Genomic DNA, 21,207 nt, shown 5'->3' with positions numbered 1-21,207 from the left:
TGGCTCCAGGTTTCAGATTGTCACGGCTCCGGCCATTGTGGCCAACTGGGGTGTGAACCAGGGGATGGAAGACCCCTTTCTCTCTCTCTCTGTAACTCTGACTTTCAAATAAATAAATAAATCTTTTTTTTTAAAAAAAAGACATCAAATTGTTTTGTAAATTATACAGGTAAACAAACTAGAAGATGCTACATGGGTCTGTGTCATGAAGTTAGTCCCTCTCAGAATCACAGTGCCCCCTGAACTTTGGTTTTTGAACTGATTCCAAAATGTTGCTTCATTTGGAAAAGATTAGATTTTTCTGAATGCTCTGATTGCTTATTATTAGGGCATTTAAATATTGTTACAGGATTGTATTTATAAATATTGTTGGTGATTGGTCCTGGAGCCTGGAAAAGAAAATCTCATAATTGTACTTTATATTTTAAGTGTTTTTATTTTTTATTTAAAGTTTGAATTTTTTATAAAGTATAAATCAAATTATTTTATTGGCTACTCAATAGAGTTGAGAGAAAGTGATTAAAAAGGGATTATTCATGCTAAGGATTCATTATTGTCAGAAATTTGAAATGAAATGATGAGTTATTTAGGATAGAGGAAGTAGTCATCTTTCAGATAGATAGAAACTGGAGAGAAAAGGGTTCTTTGTAAAAGTTCACAGAGCAGTCTGCTAATGATTTGCTGTGCGGAAGACAGGAGGTAAACCTCAAGGAGTTCACAGAATTGTTTTTATTTAAACTTAGAACTCTGAACTGACTCCTGACTGACTGGAATTAATGTAGTTAGAATAAAACCATATTGTTTATCCTCTAGTTGTAGTTGCTAATCTTATTCCCTTGTTAATGTGTTTTATGAAATTATTTGACAGCAATATCGGGTGATGTGTTTCATCTTATAATAAAGTTCTTTGCTCTTTTGAGAACTGCTAACAATTTTTGTATAGTTATGTATTAGTGTAAATTAAATTTTTATGTATATTAAGAAAATTTTACAACATACAGCTTTGTACGTCATTTCAGTCCCCATAAATTGCTGGTTAAAATGGCATACCTTATAATGTTACATCAGTACACATACAAATACCAGTGAACTATAATTGACAAATTTTTTCTGTGGGTTTGGTTCTAATAATGCCATTAATGGTAGAATGGGCAAATTGTTTAACCTTGTTGAGTCCCAGTTTCCTTAAACATTAGAAGTTTGGATGTGTTCTTTAACTTTCCTTCTAGGGCTTTAAGTTAGTGCTTTTTATCTTGAACCATTTGCATTAAGATAGTGTATCAGATATTTTTATTTTAGTGTTTATATGTAGTTAGTGTACTTATTTTGCATAAGACTCATTTTGAAAATATTTAAAATATTTTAAAATACTTATCTGCAATTTATTAAATATGGCTTTTTGAAACTTTAAAGAAATTCTGTGTGACAGTTAATTCAGAATTGCATGATGCATTTATGAATATCTTTTAGGGTACACTAGCCCACTGGACTGTAAAGTGGGCCAAAGCTGTGAATAGAATGAAATTCATTCAAAACTAGAAAGTAGAGAACATGTCTTGTTCTTTCCCTTCATTTTGGAAATGAATCTGACACTCAGAGATGCCAGGTGTCACACAGTTAATGACCTGTTGGACACTGCCCATCACTAGCAAAGTTCTTTGTGGAATGCCATAGGGGATAAATTTGTTATCATAAAAGCTGCAGATATACTGCATTTGATATATGAAGATCACCGTACTTGTCTACTGATGTGTCCAGAAGTGGTGATGAATTTTTATTGTACCTTCTATACATACTCATTATTCCTTCCTGAGTACTGTGTGACGTGGTTAGGATTAGTGATGACCTAGCAAATATTGAACTCACGTGTTTATTTATTTGTATCATCCTCTGTTGCATCTGTTTTGAGTCCTGATTGCCCACAGTGTTACCCGTGAACTTAAAAAATTCTGATGCCCAGACTCTACCATAGACCTACTGAATCAAGAAGGTTGAAAAAGTTCCATAAGGGGTGATCTTGGGCAGCTAGGTTGGTGAGCCTCAACTTTTGCCGTTTGAACAGTTTTGCCGCAATCAGTATCTGAGTGGTATCAGCCTACTATGCATGACTATTTAAAGGTACTACAAGAAAGTTTGTTGTGGTCACAGGGAGGTGTTTTGTTTTTTAAAAGATTTATTTATTTGAAAGGCTGAGTGACAGATGCACGCACACACAGACACAGATACTTGGGCCATCTTCCGCTGCCTTCCAAGGCTCATTAGCAGGGAGCTGGATTGGAAGTGGAGCTGCTGGGACATGAACCTAAGCATTGCAGGCAGTGGCTTAGCCCACTGTGCTACAACGCCTCCACACCCCATCGGAGCCTTTTAAGCCTTTAAAAACATAAGCCTTTAAAAACATATATATACACACACGTATATAAATCTGTGTCTCCCATCAACATACAAATAATAGCAAAATATAGACATTGTTTTACATCTTCCTATTTTATACTTAACTATAGCTTGAAGATTTTTTTTGTATCTGTAAATAAAAAGCTGCCTATGGGGCCACTGTAGCAGGTGCCTGTGATGCCAGCATCCCATATATTTGCTGGTTCATGTCCTGGCTGCTCCACTTCTGATCCAGCTCCCTGCTGATTCGCCTGGGGAAAGCAGTGGAAGATGGCCAAGTGTTTGGGCCCCTGACACCCACATGGGAGATCTAGATGAAACTCCTGGCTTCGATCTGGTCCAACACCAGCCGTTGTGACCAACTGGGGAGTGAAACAATGGATGGAAGATCTTGTTCTTTCTGTGTCTCCCTATCTCTCGGTAACTCTGACGTTCAAATAAATAATTTTTTTAAAAGAGCTGCCTAATTTTTTTAACAGCTACATAATAGTTCATTATTTGGATATACCACAGTTTATTTAATAACCAGTTGCTTACTGATTGACATTTAGATCTCTTTCAGTCTTTGTTATTAAATATTACTGCAATGAATATCCTTGTGTGAATGTAATTTTTAATATGAGCCCCTATGTCTCTCTGCAGAGTAAATTCCTAGATGTTAAACTGATGAATCAAAGGATGTGTGCGTTTTTATTTTCGAAAGACAATGCCAAATTCCTTTCATAGAAACTATAACAATTTATGCTCCTACCAGCAATGTATAAATGCTTTTACACCCACATAGTGTATGTATTTTAAGCTTCGTGATCTTTACTAGTCTGTTAGAGGAAAAGGAATATTTAACTTGTGGTTTTAATTTGCATTTTTAAACGAGGGGGAGGATCTCCGTATTTTTAAGATCCATTTTTACTGCAGTTTTTATGAATTTGTCTGCTTATTTCTTTTGCCCTTTTTCCCACTAGGTTGTCAGTCTTCTTATTGATTTGTGGGAATGCTTTATGCAATAAGGAAGTTAGCTATTTTCTTAATGGGTGAAGCCGCTGCCTGCAGTGCTGGCATCCCATGTGGGTGCCAGTTCGAGTCCGTGCTGCTCCACTTCTGATCCAGCTCTCTGCTATGGCCTGGGAAAGCAGTGGAAGATGGCCCAAGTCCTTGGGCCCCTGCACCCACTTGGGAGACCCAGAAGAAGCTCCTGGCTCCTGGCTTCGGATTGGTGCAGCTCCGGCCATTACGGCCATTTGGGGAGTGAACCATTGGATGGAAGACCTCTCTCTCTTTCTCTCTCTGCCTCTCCTTCTTTGTTGGTGTAACTCTGACTTTCAAATAAATAAATCGTTTAAAAAATATGCTTACACAACTATTCTGTGGCATCTAAAAAGAATGAGGTGTATCTATATTATAAAAGAAGTGAATTCCAAGATATACTGTTTTTCAACAAAAAAAGCAAGTTTAAAAAAAGCAAGTTGTTGGAGTAATGTGTACTGTCATCTGTGTTTTTAAAAATCTGAAAATAATATTTTTTTTTGGCATGCATATGGGTAACCAGTGCATTAAAAAATCTGAAAAAATGTGCAACATTGGTTGCCTCAGTGGTGGACAAAAGGATTAGCCTTACCTGTAATGGTTTAATTTTCTACAGGGAGTTATTTATATATTGTTATGATTAATAAATGTGTAAATGAGTTTGATACAATATTAAGCTTAAACTGTGAGAATCTTTCTCTAGAAGGTGATCTTGTCTGCAAAACTAAGGGTTTAAGGGTTTTGCAGATTGGTAGATTTGCTAGATTTGGTAATATTTTGCATAAAGAAATAAAGTCAACTATGCTGTTAATTTTTTTTGGTAACTTTATTTTGATAAAATTTCAAACTTAATGAAACTTTGTAAGGACAATACAGTGATTCCTATATACTTTTCCTATTTTATCAATTGTTTATGTTAAAAAGGTTGATTTTAGAAGCAGGTATTTGACTGAGGTGGTGAAGATTGTATTTCAAATGAGTGTGTCCTACATGAGAATGCCTGGGTTCTGTCATAGGTGCTGGCTCCTGATTCAGGCTTCCTGCTGTTGCAGACCATGGAGGCTGTAATCATGACTCAATTAATTGAATCTTTCTGATGGTATAGGGGAATGAATCGAAATGTACGTCTGTTGTCAAGAAGTTGATAATTATCCCTAAATTGGTTATGGTCTGATGTAATGGATATTTCATAAAATTAGGATGTTAGGGTGCCTTTTGGACTGTTTTGAAGGTTCACAAAAATACTAATTTGCCTGACTCTGCTTGTATCAGTTTTTCTGCATTTTGGAGTGATTCTCTTAGAAAACACACACAAGCTGCCTTTATATGCGCACAGGTGCAACTTGTTTTTGTCTAGTGCCACTTTTTTTTTTTTTTTTTAAATGAACAGTGGATCATAACGAGTTCTGCCTTGGATCCGTGAATGTCAATACCAGAAATAGCAATCATATCCGACATATGGCCTGTCCATGTAGTCCTGACTTTGCTAGCACCTGGCTTTGGGCCTTTCTTTTGCTTGTCGTACCAGGCATTCGGCCACATCAGGAGCCTTGCTGAGTTTCATATAGCCATAGGAAGCATTGGCCTAGCCCAGAAGTTCCTACCATATATACCTCAGAGTTTGGTTTGCCACTTGAGAAGGGGCCTGTAGGGAGCTTACACACCAGCACACGTTCAAAACTGAAACCGGAAGTGGGCAAGGCAAACCACAGGAAGATCCTGCTGTACTTGGTGACGTTTCTGAGTAACCCATTGAGGCTTCCTGGCAATATCTTGTGTAACTTGCCTCTTCATGTACTGTTGTTTCCTAACTTCTTGTTCTGGGCTGAACTTCAGTCAGAGGTGATTAATGTGATAGCAATATAGATAACTGTATACTTATTATGCATATTACTTGTGTGCAGCAATTGACCTCTAATTATCTTCCGTAGATTTTCCCACTGTGGAGTTGCAGCTTACTTAGTAGGACACTTCTGAGGAGTTACAGTGGAATTTTTACCTTAACGTTGACTTTATGCCTTGTCAAGAATTTTACTTATGTACAAAGGCATTGCACGAAGTTCATGGAAAATGGAATTAAATGATTAGTTTGGGGCAGACATTTGGCACAGTGGTTAAGATGCTGCTTGGGATGCTTATATCTCGTATTGGAATCCCTGGGTTCAAGTCTTGGCTCCACTTCTGATCCAGTTTCCTGCAGATGTGCACCTTGGGAGGCAACAGTGATTGTTTAAGAACTTGGGTCCCTGCCAAGTTCTATTTGGGTCTCTCACATGGGTGGCAGGAAACCAAGTATCTGGGCCACCACCCACTGCCTTCTAGGTTTTTTAGCAGGAAGCTGAATCAGAAGCTCAAAGTAGCTGAGACTTGAACCAGGCACTCTGATAATGGGATGCGGGCATCCTAAGCAGCAGCTTAACCCACTGTGCCGTAACACTTGTCCCAGCAGAGGACAGTTCTTTGCTCAGAGTTAGACTAAACGCCCAAACCATGTAAATTCCTGGAGTCCTGTGCCCACTCAAGTGCTTGCTCAGTGGCACTACCTTGTTTTATTATGGTGCCTTGGTTTTAAGCAGAGTCACATTTCTGATAGGAATTATTTATTGAGGTGATTGTTTTTTAAAAGATTGCCAGCTTAGGGGATTTATAAAATCTTGGATTTTATTTTTTAGAGATATGCATCATTTACTGGGGATGAAAGGGATTGCTTGACAACCCTGTTACCTGACCATGTTAATTTACACATCAGTAAACACGACCTGCTAGCAGATCTTCTAGCAGTCACCATATACATATTGATACCATTTCTCATTCTCTGCCTGAATAACATCACAAATGTTTAACTTCCATGATGTTTTCTTTTCTTTTTCATTTTTAAAGATTTATTTATTTACTTGAAAGAGTTACACAGAGAGAGGAGAGGGGGAGGGAGGGAGGGAGAGAGGTCTTCCATCTGGTGGTTCACTCCCCAGATGGCCGCAACCGCCGGAGCTGAGCTGATCTGAAGTTGGGAGCCAGCAGCTTCCTCATGGTCTTCCATGCGGGTGTAGGGGCCCAAGGACTTGGACTATCTTCTACTGCTTTCCCAGACCATAGCAGAGAGCTGGATCAGAAGTGGCGCAGCCGGGACTCAAACCGGTGCTCATATGGGATGCTAGCACCACAGGTGGCGGCTTTGTCTGCTACGCCACAGTGTTGGCCCATGGGTTGTTTTCAAGATAGCAAACAAGGGAAATAACAACCATATGTTTTGTTTGTTTTTTAAAGATTTTATTTATTTATTTGAGAGCTAGAGTTGCAGACAGTGAGAGGGAGAGACAGAGAGAAAGGTCTTCCGTCTGTTGGTTCACTCCCCAAATATGATTGTATGGCTTGGTATACTGTCTGGCATCTTGTATTTGGTTGAGTGTCGGCTGGATCATAAGCAGTAATGGTACTCAGTAAAACTATTTTCATAATGAATAACTTATTTACTATAATGTACTGAACTATTCATACTTACATGTATATCTAGTTTTTGTAATGTCCATCAGATTAAATCGATGATAGGTAGCAATTATTTTTTGAAGATTTATTTATTTATTTGAAAGGCAGAGTTACAGTGAGAAAGAGAGGAGAGATCATCTATCCACTGGTTTACTCCCCAAATGGGTGCAATGACCAGGGCTGAAGCCAGGGACCAGGAGCTTCATTTGGGTCTCCCATGTGGGTGCAGGGGCCAGGCACTTAGCCCTCTTCCACTGCATTCCCAGGCACATTAGCAGGGAGCTGGATTGGAAGCGGAGCAGCCGGGACTCCAACCATTGCTCATGTGAGATGCCAGCACTGCAGTGAATAATGGCTTAGCCCACTGCGCCACAGGGTCACACTCCCAGTAGCAATTCCTAAAAATATGAGAAATCAGTGTTACTATGTGCTTTTATAATATCAAATATTGTCTCAGAATTTCCACAAGGAACCTAGTTAAGGAATTGTCGCTCCCCCTCTTCGTGGAGGAACGACACAGGACCCTGCGCTGTTCTTTCGTCTGCTTGGCCCTCCCCAGGTTTACTGCTGGTTCTTCCCGGGTTGGCTACCGACCCTTCCACCTCCGTGGAAGGGCGGTTCCCCCTGCCACTTTCCCCACTTCCGCGGGGGAGCGGCACACCGCCGGCCGGCTCTCTCGGGGGCTGCACAGGTGTTCCTTCAGATAGATGTTCCTGGTGCATGTTGTCTCTCTCCTCCTTTATAGTCCTCCTCCACCAATCCCAACTCTGCTACCCACACACCGAGTATGCTGCTCTCCTCCAATCAGGAGCAAGATCAGCTCCTGCAGCTCAGTCAATCAAATTGGCGAGAGGCAGCTGCGTAGAAGTTGTTACTCCCTTCTCAGCGCCATATTGTGGGAGAGCAGATGCATAGAATAAGTCTTAATTCCAGTAACTTAGTCTAGTCCGAGTTGCTCCCCACAAGGAATTGTAACCTAGTTAAGGAATTGTAACCTCAAACCTACAAGGGCTAGGTATAATAAAGTAAAGCCAGATGGGGCTTTTTATGGTTTAGTAAGTTATGTCTCTGCAGGTTCTACTCAGAGCATGTTAGATAATTTCTTTGTTAAAGAAAGTCAGAAATACAGATTTCTTCATTGGTAACTCTCAGTTTCTAAATTGACCACAAATTCTTTTTTTTAATAGCTTTTTAAAATACTCTGATTAACCAACTCATAATTTGTATCCTCATTTAGAGATGTGGAGTGTAAGGTATGGATAGGCCAGATGTTTCCCCATGTATTTCCTGTAACAGAAATGCATTATTTCTGTAACACTAATCTCATTTGTTTTTAAAAAGGCCTGATTTAGCCACTTGTTATAATTACAGATAATCTTTGGTCAGTATGAAATAATTTTGGTGAAGGGAATTGTATACAGATGATAACTTTTGACAGTCTCTAGCCAAGAAAGGATACTAACAGTTACTATTTACTGAGTGCTTGCTTACTCTGTTCTAGGCATTGTGCCAAGTGCTTTACCTCAGTTTATAGTTACCTCTTTTTGCATAGGAATGTACTTCAGAAAGTTCATGGAGAATGGAATTAAAAGATATGATTGTTTTGATGCAAGAAAAATTGTGAAATCCATGCAAATTAGTAGAAGGTTCAGTCTAAACATATATAAAATGATATGTTCAGAGCTCATATTGAAACTCAGATATCTGCCTCCAAACTGTATTCTTCAACTTGCTATGCTATACCAATATAATTATGTGTATCTTTTATTCTGTTGTAACAATTGAAATTAATCTTTAGAAGAAACTTTTAAAAATCTTAGAACATATTACATATTAAATAAGGTTGCCTTATTTATGTATAATAAATGATACAAAAGCATCTTATTCTAAACTTGTTTATGCCAGATACCATATTATATATATATATACACACAAACATATATATATATAAATATATATAAGATTTTATTTATTTATTTGAGAGGTAGAGTTACAGACAGAGGGAGAGACAGAGAGAAAGGTCTTCCATCCACTGGTTCACTCCCCAAATGGCTACAATGGTTGGAGCAGAGCCGATTCCAGGCTAGGAGCCAGGAGCTTCTTCCTGGTCTCCCATGTGGGTGCAGTGGCCCAAGCACTTGGGCCATCTTCCACTGTTTTCCCAGGCCATCAGTAGAGAGCTGGATCGGAAGAAGGGCAGCCAGGACATGAACTGGCATCCATATGGGATGCTGGCTCTGCAGGCGGAGGCTTAGCCTACTACTCCACAGTGCCGGCTCCCACACTATATTTTTAAATGTATGTTCGATATGTTCTTTCTATTGTGAATATAAATGGTAAAATTTGTGTATTTTTGTTGTCTTTACCATCCAAACTTCCGATCTTCTATTTAGTATGTCTGTTATGAGAACATCATATGCAGAGTCAGTCACGCCACTGAATGCCCAAATCTTAATTCTGTCTCTGTAGTATTCCATTTTTTCCTTTCTCACATTGCCCTTTGGTTAGCTTAGTTTTTGTCCTTGTAACTGTGGAGAATAATTTTTCTGAAGGATAGTTCTGAACCTTCAGTCACCCTTGTTCCATATTGGATAAAAAGTTAAAACTTGGCTTGGCATTTTAGGTTTCTTGTTTGATTCTAGCTTTCCTTTATAATCGTATCCTTTTGATTTTCCTTTCATCTCTCTGTGTGCTTTGGTCAGTTTGTACTTATTTACTGCTCCATGAAGGCTCTCCTCTTTGTTCCCAACTCCAGAAGTTGCTCACATTGGGCCTTCCCAGCATGTTAGCACCCTCAAATACTACATTTGGCCAGGGTGGGAATGGGGATGTCATTTTGAAGAGTGTGAAGATTTGGCTTTCTTCCTACCTTGAATACTCTTTATTTTAGGATTATCTTGTGCAGGATCCTGAGCCATACCAGTTTCCCATAGGGGTTAATCCCACGGGGATCTGCATTGTTTCCTACACTTTCCCTTCCTCCCTCCCCCCTTCCTTCATTTGAAAGGCAGAGTCACGGAAAGGGAGAGGGAAAGAGAGATCCTTCATCCGCTGGTTCACTCCTCAAATGGCTGCAATAGTTGCAGCTGGACTGATCCGAAACCAGGAGCCTCTTCCAGGTACCCCACATGGGTGCAGGGGCCCAGGGGCTTGGGCCACCCTCCAGTGCCCTCCCAGGTGCATTAGCATGGAGCTGGATTGGAAGTGGAGCAGCTAGGGCTTGAACCGGTGTCCGTGTGGGATGCCAGTGGTGCCAGTGACACCTGCTCTGCCACAGTACCAGCCCCTGTTTCCTACCCTTATCTTTAAGGTATAATTTGAAGTCTACCTGGGTCTAACCAGGTCTGTTTCAGACTGTATGAGTAGGTTCTCAGCACTGTTGTAGTTAGAAAGACTTCATTAGTAGAATGGAAAGACTATAGGGAAAAGTAAGGCTTACTATGCAGGCTTGTTGTCCAGATAAATGAGACATTTGAGGAAATACTGAGCAGATTTGGAATATCCAACTACTTAATAAATATTTTGTTAGTTATCTCAGTTGTGTCCTCTCATAGGACATACAGAAATTTAAATACATGCACATATATGTACAGAAACATACACACCAAAATCTTTGTTTAGTCCCCTGATATTTGGAATTCTAGTGCTAGAGGAAATTTAGAAGTTAAGACTTGAAATTACTGTCTGATAACCTTTGCACGGAATCATTGATCTTACACTCAGAGAGTTGGCCGTCTTTCTACTCTGTTTATCTAAACTCTTAATCAGTTTTGATTTCCCATGGTGTTTATCTTCTAGCTGTAAATTGTTTGCTCTTTGACAATGGCTAAAAGCTGTTTTCTATAATAGTTACATGTCCTCTTTCTTTAGGTTTTTATGCAGAAGTTAATTTCTCAACGAAAGCATCCTTGGCTACCACACCCTCTGCTATTTCATATGATAGCAGTTCTTGCTTTATACTTATTACTTGCCTGCTATAGATTTTTACATATTTAACTTATTTATTGTCATTTTCTTCATCTGTTTAGCTTAATGAGGACACACACTTTTCTATCTCTTGCTCACTATTATGTCCCTCGCATCTTAGTTGGCAACACAGTAAATATTTGAATGTGTGAATTTCAGCATTGGTTAATTTTCTACATAAACATGTTACACTATAAATATTGTTATAGTTTTTGGGTAATTGTATAATGAGACTTTTTAAAACCTTTGGAGCAGTTAATATAAGATCAACTTATGGGGACAATGCCACGGTGCAGTAGGTTAATCCTCACTCTGCAGCGCTGGCATCCCATATGGGTGCTGATTTTAGTCCTGGATGCTTCTCTTCCAATCCAGCTCTCTGCTATGGCCTGGGAAAGCAGAAGATGGCCCAAGTTGTTGGGCCCCTGCACCTATTTGGGAGACTGGGAAGAAGCACCTGGCTACTGGCTTTGGATAGGTGCAGCTCTGGGCGTTGCGGCCATTTGGGGAGTGAACCAACGGACGGAAGACTTTTCTATCTGCCCCCCCCCCCCCCCCCGCTGTCTGTAACACTACCTCTCAAATAAATAAATGAAAATCTTTTAAAAAAAAATAAGCTTACATCAAATAGAAAAAAGAAACTTATGCAAGGACTTCAAAAAGTTGGTGGGAAAATAGAACTAAAAGATAAGTTTATTTTGTTGCAAAACAACTTTGAAACCCATGTGTAGTTTTTTTGTAATATATAAATGTCTCATGATCTCATATGCATGAATTTCAAAAATTCTTTACACCAGAAATTTATCTTTCAATTCCATTTGCACAAACTTTTTCAACAGTCCTCATCTATGCAGTTTTATAGTTTGTAATATGGTATTAGAACCTTTTTTTTTTTTTTTTAAGATTTTTATTTTATTTGAGAGGTAGAGTTATAGAGAGAAGAAACCAGGAGCCAGGAGCTTCTTTTCAGCTCTCCTGTGCCGGTGCAGGGTCCCAAGCTCTTGGGCGGTCTTCCACTGCTTTCCCAGGCCAGAAGCAGAGACTGGATCAGAAGAGGAGCAGCCAGGACATGAACCAATGCCCATATGGGATGCTGGCACTGCAGGCAGAGGCTTAGCCTACTGTGCTACAGCACCGGCCCCAGAATGTTTTTTCTTAAACATTTATTTATTTGATAAAGACCAGGGAAGAGGGGAGAGAAGGATCAGTATCTGCTTGTTCACTCCCCAAATGGTAGCAACAGCCAAGACAAGAACCAGGAACTCCACTGGAGTCTGCCACATGGGTGGCAGGGGCCCACATAGTTGGGCCATCATCCACTACCTTCCCAAGTGTGTTATCCAGAAGCTGAATCAGAGGCAGATTAGTTGAACTCAAACTAGTTCTCCAATAAGGGGAGCTGGCATCACAAATGGTGAATTAACCTACTGTGTCCCTAGAACCTTATTTTTGCCCATGCCAGAGTTATATATGTATACATTCGTAGTTTTTGGTAGATATTTCATTATCTGTTTTTGGCTACTTATGATGTTAAGAGTTAGTCCCTTCCCTCAAGAAGTTTACAGTTCTTTGAAGAGACATAGAGTTTATAGTTCAGTGAAGAAACAACCAAGTCTCTTTGCTTGCTTCCTTCTTTTCTTTGCTACTTCAGAATGTTAGAGTCTTGAGGCTTAGTTTTCAAATTTCTTCTCTCTCCATATTTATTCCCCTGTAATCTTAGATAGTCTCAAGATTTTGTAAGTATTGTGTACTTGCTGATGATTATTAAATTCAATCTCTAGCCATAACTCTGTCCTCTTATATCTGTACTTGGAAACATCTTAGACAGTATGCCCAGGATAAGCTCTTGAACCTTTTCCCCAATAAGAGACTCTTCCTTCTGGAAGTGACATTTCTATTCACAGCTGTTCAGTCCAAAACTTTTGAAGAAGTCGTCCTGACCCCTCTTTCTCTCTTTTTTATACCCTGCATATAAAATGTCAGTACATCCTGTTGGCTCTGTTTTCAACACGTGTGCCCGATTGACCACTTCTCTCTATCTCTAATCCAGATTATTTCATTAGCTGCTTACCTACTCTGCTGCTTCCACCTTTCACAGTGATTCTTCTAAAACAGAAGTTAGATCATGCTATTCTTAAGCTTAGAATACTTTGGTAGCTTCCTATCTGTCTGTCTCTCTCTGTCTTCTCTCTCTGCCACACACACACACACAAGCCTAAGACTTTCTAGTGACCTACATAACCCCCCATTTAACCTGTCTCCTTCCTAACTCCCATCCCATTTCCATCCTGTCCCCACTTTACTTACTACCTTAAGTCCATACTGGTCTCCTTGCTATTCCTTAAGTACCTTCAACGTGCCAGACTGTCCTGTTTCCAGGCCTTTGTGTGTTTTATTTGTTGTGTCTGTTCATCTCTTTGCCTAGATGCTTAACTTTTAGCCTAAATGACTTCCTTCAGGTTTCTGCTTAAATATCTTAGTAGAAAGGCCTTCCCTGATTCCTTGTGTAAAATAATGTTGTTCTCTTCCCTGTCTCTGTCCTCTCTTACCTTGCTTTTTTAATTCCATGGTAGTAAATATATATTTACTTTACAGTTTATGATGTTTGTCTCATGTCTAAAGTATACAGGAATTCCATGTGGACAGAAATCTGTTTTTATTCACTGTTATCCTCAGCATTTACAGCAAATGCAAAACAGTACAATCACTATACTAGAATGTGTATAAGGTGCAGGAGGAAGAGTCACGTGACTTGACCATCTAGGACTTGAGGGACAACTTTAAAAACAAAAATGGTCTTGGGGCCAGTGCTGTGGCGCAGTGGGTTAAAGCCCCAGCCTGCAGTGCCGGCATCCCATATGGGTACCAGTTCGAGTCCTGGCTGCTCCACTTCTGATCCAGCTCTCTGCTATGGCCTGGGAAAGCAGCAGAAGATGGCCCAAGTCCTTGGGCCTCTTCACCCTCGTGGGAGACCTGGAAGAGGCTCCTGGCTACTGGCTTGGGAGCAGCTCAGCTCTGGCCGTTGAAGTCATTTGGGGAGTGAAGCAGCAGATGGAAGACCTCTCTCTCTGGCTCTGGCTCTGCCTCTTTCTGTAACTCTGTCTTTCAAATAAATAAAATAAATCTTTTTAAAAAAAGAAGTCAACATTAAAAAAAAAAAAAAAAAGATGGTCTTAGGCAGAGGCAGGAGAAAACACAGTGTATTTAAAGAACCAAAAATAGAATACCACTGGAGCATTCCATGTAGTGGTAAAGATTTAAGCAGATGTCCTGAACATGTGATAGATGTGCCAGAAAAGAAATTTTAGTTTTTTTCCTGCAAAGTGAGCAGGTCGTGTGGAGATGTTGAAGACTTTTGAGGTGATATATATATGAGGGCACTTCACAAAGTTCATGGAAAATGAAATTAAAAGATAAGTTTATTTTGGTGCAATTTTTTTGGAAATCAGTGCAGTTTTATCATAAGATGCATTTTTATGAACTTTTTGAAGGCTCTTTGCATCAAAATAAACTTACTTTTAGATTTCATTTTCCACAAACTTTTTTTATTTTTAATTTTTTATTTACTTTTGTTTTAAAGATTTATTTATTTATTTGAAAGGCAGAGTTACAGGGAGAGAAGTAGAGATACATAGAGAGAGAGGTCTTTCATCTGCTGATTCATTCCTCAAATGGTCGCAATGGCTAGGGCTGGGCCAGGCCGAAGCCAGGAACTTCATCTGGGTCTCCCACATGGGTGTAGGAGTGCCCAAATACTTGGGCCATCTTCTACTTTCCTGGGTGCATCAGCAGGGAACTGAATGGGAAGTGGAGCAGCTGAAGCTGAACCAGTACCCATATGGGATACTGGCATTCTGGGCAGTGGCTTAACCTGCTATGCCATAACTCAGGTCCCTCCATAAACTTTTTGAAGTTGTGTGTGTATGTGTGTGTGTGTATACATGTATTAGAAAGGTAACTTGGGCAACAGTGTAAAGGATGTGGATCAAAGCTTAACAGTGTTTTACTTATGTTTAAGATATGTATGAAGTGGAAAAACAATTGCTGTCACACGTGAGAAAGAGAATATTACATTTCATGGCAGGGCAAACCATTGCTGTGTAGTTTGAATGTGTTCTTGGCCTACTTGGAGTTTATTTGTAAAAGCGAAGAAATGCCTAAAGAGGATTATTCTGTTCATCATCATCATCATCATCTTTTTTTCTTTTTAAGATTTATTTATTTATTTATTTGAGAGTCAGAGATACAGGGAGTGAGAGGGAGAGAGAGAGAGAGAGAGAGAGGTTTTCCAACCACTGGTTCACTTCCCAAATGGCTGCAACAGCTGGAGCTGGGCCAAAGTCAGGAGCCAGGAGCTACACCTGAGTCTCCCATGTGGCTGCAGGGACCAAGCACTTGGGCCATCTTCCACTGCTTTCCTAGGCCATCCCAGGAAGCTGGGTTACAAGTGGAGCAGATTCAAGTGGAGCAGCCGGGTATTGAACTGGCACCCATTTGGGATGCTGGTGCTGCAGGTGGAGGCTTAACCTACTGTGCCACAGCACTGGCCCCTAGCGGAGGAGACTTTTTAAAAAATTAGTTAATGTTATAAGTTGTAATGTAAACTAGAAAAGTGCTTTAGAACTACCAGTTACGAATTCAACAAGAAAAGGTGGTGTTGCAGATTAAAGGAAGTTGTACTTGAATGCCAGCCTTTTTTCTTTCATAGAGGAAATATTGTTTGTCAGTGATCAGCCTTCTGATCTTGATTCTTTGTTGAAGGAAATAGTGACAGCTATAAATATAATCTACATGATTTGCTTATAAGACATATAAGCAAATATAGAGCTGCCTTTGTTGAACAAATATTTGATTTGCATATTGCAGTATCCTGACATGCATAGCATTTTTGTGAAGGATGAGCTTTAAAAACATTTATTAATTTTATTCAAATGCCAGTAAAAGTCATTTTCATTGTTTCAAATTTCTTTTTTTTTTTTTTTTTTTTTAAGATTTATTTATTTGAAAGAGTTACAGAGAGAAAGGGAGAAACAGAGATAGATACCTTCCATCTGATGATTCACTCCCCAAGTGGCTGCAACTGTCAGAGTTAGGCCAGGCCGAAGTCAGGAGCCAGGAGCTTCTTCCAGGTCTCCCATGTGGGTAGCAGGGGCCCAAGCACATGGGACATCTTCTGATGTTTTCCCAAGTTCATTAACAGGGAGCTGGATCGGAAGTGGAACAGCTGGGACATGAGCTGGTGCCCATATGGGATGTCAGCACTGCAGGCTGCTGCTTAACCTGCTGTGCCACAGTGCCACATTATGTCAGCTTTCTTGCTCAAGTGTCATATCTCAATGTATTGAATATCTTAAATACTTTAGTCTGAATACTTTCAGGTCAGTTTACAAATATAAATTATAAATTTAATGATAGGATGGAGGAACCCAGAATGATGTACATGATTTGAAATGTTAAAAATTTTGTATCCCCAAATTCATGAAAATGTAATATTCTTAAAATACATATTTTTAAAAGGACATCCAAATGCGACAGCAGAAAATGAAGAAATATTTTCTAAAGGCAGATGCAACTGTACATAGAGTTAAGATGCTTTTGTCTCCATTTCCCAAGTTGAAGTATTTACCTTTTGAGTGTGCTACATTGTCAACTCACTGAGGAACAATAGAAGTAGTTTTCAGTTGAAAATTGTTTCATCATTTCTGAGGCCGTATTTGATCCAGATAGCCACATTTAGCTGACAGATTTACAAAACTCTGTTGATCAGTAATATGAGATAAGGTTTTCTAATTTGTTAGAAACAAGGGATTTCTAACAAAAAGTCTGCTGTATCAATTCCAGCAGAGATTTTGTAAAAGATTTTAAGTGGCTTAAAGAATTGCTGGAAAGAATGAAAAAACATTTTAGATTAACTGTTCAGGAATGACATTCAAAAGCCACTCTGCAGCTGTACTAAGAGAGTTACCACCTCGTAGGATCAGGAAGGCCCCTGCAGAATTGGGAAGCTGTAATTTAGCTGCTTGTCTTAGAACCTTGCCATCTGTACTGTGAGTGGGAATCTGCTGCTATTAGGAAATAGCTATCAGCAAGCAGCCATCCTCATCAGTAAACTGTTGTCAGTGCTGCTGGCTCTAAATCTAAGCCATACTTGCCACACTTGTACTGCAGAATGTGTGCTTTACACCTCCCTTCTTAATATTCATAAAAACCCGTGACAGAATTGACTACCAGGACTTTTGCAAATGTTTGCGCAGAATGGGAATATCTCCATGACAGTGTGTGGTAGTGGAAGCAACCTAAACTCAATATCCCTTCTCTTCTTTTGTCCTCCAGACTTCAAGTGAGTGCATCTGATTGGTAGAATTTAAATCACATCCCAGCCCTACCTATTAGAGAGGCCTAGAAGCATAATTTTTAGCTTTGTATTCTTTGCAGTACAAGAAAGCATACACTAAAGGAGGTTGAAATGGATGTTTAGCATTAATCCTCCAAATCTACAGATGTAGATAGAACCTGATTCTCCTGGAGGCTGGCCTTCGTTCAATGAACTGCAGATAGTTTGAGAAAAATTATAATATTATCAAACAGTGTTGATAAATTGTTTTTAATATATTTTTATTGTTTATAATATCACATTAAAAAAAGATTTATTTATTTGAGAGGCAGAGAGGTCTTTTATCTGTTGGTTCACTCACCAGATGGCTGCAAATGCCAGAACTATGCTGATCCGAAGCCAGGGATTAGGAGCTTCTTCCAGGTCTCCCATGTGGGTGCAGGAGCCCAAGGAGTTGAGCCATCTTCTACTGCTTTCCCAGGCCATAGTGGAGAGCTGTATTGGGAGTGGAGCAGCCAGGACTAGAACCGGTGTGCATATGGGATCCTTGCAGCTCTGGCCTTTGTGGCCATCTAGGGAGTGAACCAGCGGATGAAAGACTTCTGTCTCTGCCTCTGCCTCTCTGTGACTCTGCCTTTCAAATAAATCAATAAATCTTAAAAAAAAAAAAAACCCTAAAATTAATCCTCCACTTCCATGATAAAATGAGTGGGCTGTGGGTGGAAAGTCTCCTTACATTTAAGATGCGGTTAGAGGATGAAAAACCTAAAAGAGGGATTAAAAGAATGATTTGAGTGGGTTACTTATACTGAGGAATGGTCAGTGTTGTCAGGTGCTAAAGAGTGGTCAAATAAGGTGCGAAGTGAAAAGCAATCATTTGATTTGTAGTACTTAATGTTATTAGTGTTCTTAAGGGTCTAAACAGGAAGTAAGATCTGGAGCCGAATTGTTACGACTGTGAGTTGAAGGGAAGGATTGGAGGCAGAGATTATAGAGTAAGTTTTGAAGAAGCTTGAGTTTTAAGGGTCAGTTGATTTGTTTCCCACCAGTGCACATGCTTATATATTAGAATTGGGTCTGCCCTTTGCAAATATCTAATGTGAGCAAGTACAATCTTCCAGAGATCTTCACTTTCGTCTTTGTGTAGCTTGATGTCAAGTATGCTTTTAACACATTGTTTTCTGCTTTGAAATACAATATGTATACCATTACTTTTATTATGTCTCTGACCATTAGTTATCTAACATTTGATTTATGTTATTTCTAAAAAAGTGTCAATGAATTCCTGCTGTAGTTTGGAGTTGTAGTTTAAAGTCCTGAATCCAGACCTAAGCAGCATTTTTGTATGATTAGTTGGTGAGCTGGGCATTGATTAGATGAATTAACTTTTTAGAAAATATTTGTTTTATTTATTTGAAAAGCAGAGTGACAGGGTAGTGGTTGGAAAAGAATCTCCCATCCATTGGTTCACTACCCAAATGGCCTCAACGGCCTGGGCTGGGCCAGGCCAGGCTGAAGCAGGAGCACAGAACTCTATCCAGGTCTCCTTTGTAGGTGTCAGGGGCCTAAGTACTTGAACCATCCTCCACTGCTTTTCTGAGTGCATTAGCAAGGAGTTGGATCTGAAGCAGAGCAGCTGGAACTCAGCTGGCACTCTGATATGGGATGCTGGCATTGCAAACTGCAGCCTAACTTGCTCTACCACCATGCCAGCCACAAGGTGAATTAACTTTTAATGTAGTTTGACTTGAATTTGAATCAGTAATGGAATTCAAAAGTACAGATTATTGTGACTAGTTGGCTACATTTTTGTATTAACAGAACCTAAATTTTGATTTATTACAAGTAAATATTTGATAATCTCAAGTTTATTTGATTCCACCCACAAAATAACCCTATATTTCTCTCTTAAAAGGGGGCAGAATGGTAGACTATGTTTTCTCAAAACTTCCTGTGTGAAAGAAACAAGAGCATGTTCAGTGGACAGTGCTAGAACATTTTTATTATGGTCTACTTCCAAATTCTTTTATAATCCAGGTCCATAGAGTGTGGTGACCTAGTTATTTTGTTTGTTTGTTTGTTTAGGCCCTCTGTATTATACAGAGGGGCGATGTCAAAGAATATGGAAAGGCTGAAAAAGAAGAATGAATATAGAATTGCTGGACAGTGTTGTGGAGTGTGGTGGAGGGATTGGGGTAGAGAGAGCATAGGTAGATGAATGAGCTTTGGAAAACAAGAGGGACACCTAGTATGTAGAAAAAAAGGAGAATGGGTAGATACAGATTCAGATATACAAGTGTATTTTTTCTGTTAGGGAACTGGTTTATTTTTAAGGACTAACTCATCTAACTCACGTTAGACAATTTTGGAGTCATTTAGAAGGTTAGGTGACTTGGTATAATCATAAATTTGTTTTTTCTGTTTAAGTGGTAATTGTATTTTTTTCCTGATCTCTAAATGATAGAGGTAATAACAATGACTATCTTATTGGTGCCTTTACATTCTTTTTCTTATTTTAATTGTTATACTCTGTTTACTGAACTTTTTTTATAAGTGTTTCTTAAGTGTATAATAGACTTCTTTAAATATTAAGAAATCTTAAATTTTATAGTAAGTAAATGGAAAGACACTTGAATTTGTCTTATCCAAATCTTCATGAGGAAAGCTGTGCTTACTGATTTGCATGAAGTCATATAGCTGCTTAATAGCAGAAGTAAGATGAAAAACATCGGTTTTGTGATTCTTAGGATAATGTTCATTTCCTTAAACTGCCTTGCTTTTCTAGCTTAGTACACTGATACCTGATTTCAGCATCCACACTTTGGTGTGACCTTTTAGCCCAGGGATATTTCCCAATAATTTTTAAGGTAGACTTACTGAATCTTTAATATTCATTCCACCAAAAATTGCTTCTCAAATGTGTACTGTACAATAACCACTATTTTAGATTTTTGGGGAGCAAGAAGTTCCCAGGACTTAAGAATGTGGGAACTGGAAAATAAACATTTAAGTAAAAAGTAACAGTTTAGGTAGTTATGAATGCTGTCGAGGAAACAAAACACCAATAAATTATGTCAGCAGGGTTATCTATGTTAGAGTAATCAGAGAAGATTTCTCTGGGGAAGTGACATTTGAGCTGAGACCCAAGTGAGAAAGCTGCTGGCCATGTGAGGATGCTGGGGTGGAGTGTTTTAGACAGAAGTCCTAAGTGTGAACAAGTAGGGCATGATTGAGGAAAGAAAGTGAACCATCGGGAGAGTAGGAGAAAGCTCAGAGGACAGTAGGTCTGTGTGAACTGTAGTATAGAAGTGGGATTTTATTCCAAGTGAAATGGTGTGGTATTGGAGCAGGGGCATGACTGACCTGGACAATATCACACTACCTGATGGAGAATGGATTGTAGGAGGGGCCGTAGGAAACAGAGACACCAGTTAGGAAGCTGTCTCATTTGTCCAAATGAGCAGTCATTGGACTTGTTAATACTGAGTGAAGGCAAGGGAAGTAGTGATATTTGGAATTTATTTACAGATATGCTGGGTTTCCTGATAGGTGTGGGAGAAAGGAGATAGTGGAAGGATGGTGAGAGTGAGAGAAGATGGTGGTAGACTAGGGAAGAACCATGTTTTAAGGGAGGAGATCAGATGATTTGTCTGGGACTTGTTAAATTTTGGATGCCTACTGATTATCAAGGAGGTAGGTGAAGATTCATTCATATCTAGTATTTTGGGGAGGTCAGGCCTAGAGATGCAGATCTGGGAGGCATCAACATTAACATCATACACTGCAGGTGTTCAGGTGAAGAAGAGAATGTGGTCCAGATCTGAGCCTCATGGCATTGCAGCATGTAGAGGTGAGGAGAAGAGCGGTCAGAAGAGTGCCAACGAGGTAGGAGGAAAACAGGAGAATACCGTGTTGTGGAAGCCAAGAGAAGAGCACGTTAAATGGTGCTGCAGGGTCAGGTATGAAGAAGACATAGAAATGACTGGTGAGGTGCCAGCCCTGGA

General features: G+C 39.5%; 1 protein-coding gene and 1 long non-coding RNA gene across 14 annotated transcripts in view; one reads left to right on the top strand and one right to left on the bottom strand.

The window, feature by feature from the left end:
• Positions 1–21,207, bottom strand: part of LOC149127135 (uncharacterized) — a 563,175-nt gene that overhangs the window by 344,125 nt on the left and 197,843 nt on the right. The gene's annotated exons all lie outside the window — the stretch shown is intronic.
• Positions 1–21,207, top strand: part of RASA2 (RAS p21 protein activator 2) — a 126,173-nt gene that overhangs the window by 6,732 nt on the left and 98,234 nt on the right. The gene's annotated exons all lie outside the window — the stretch shown is intronic.

This window comes from Oryctolagus cuniculus, chromosome 4 (genome assembly GCF_051225735.1).
Source record: "Oryctolagus cuniculus isolate XC-2025 breed Fujian yellow rabbit chromosome 4, ASM5122573v1, whole genome shotgun sequence".
In the NCBI taxonomy this organism is placed as follows: Eukaryota; Metazoa; Chordata; class Mammalia; order Lagomorpha; family Leporidae; genus Oryctolagus; species Oryctolagus cuniculus.
This window is presented reverse-complemented; position numbering and strand designations above follow the sequence as displayed.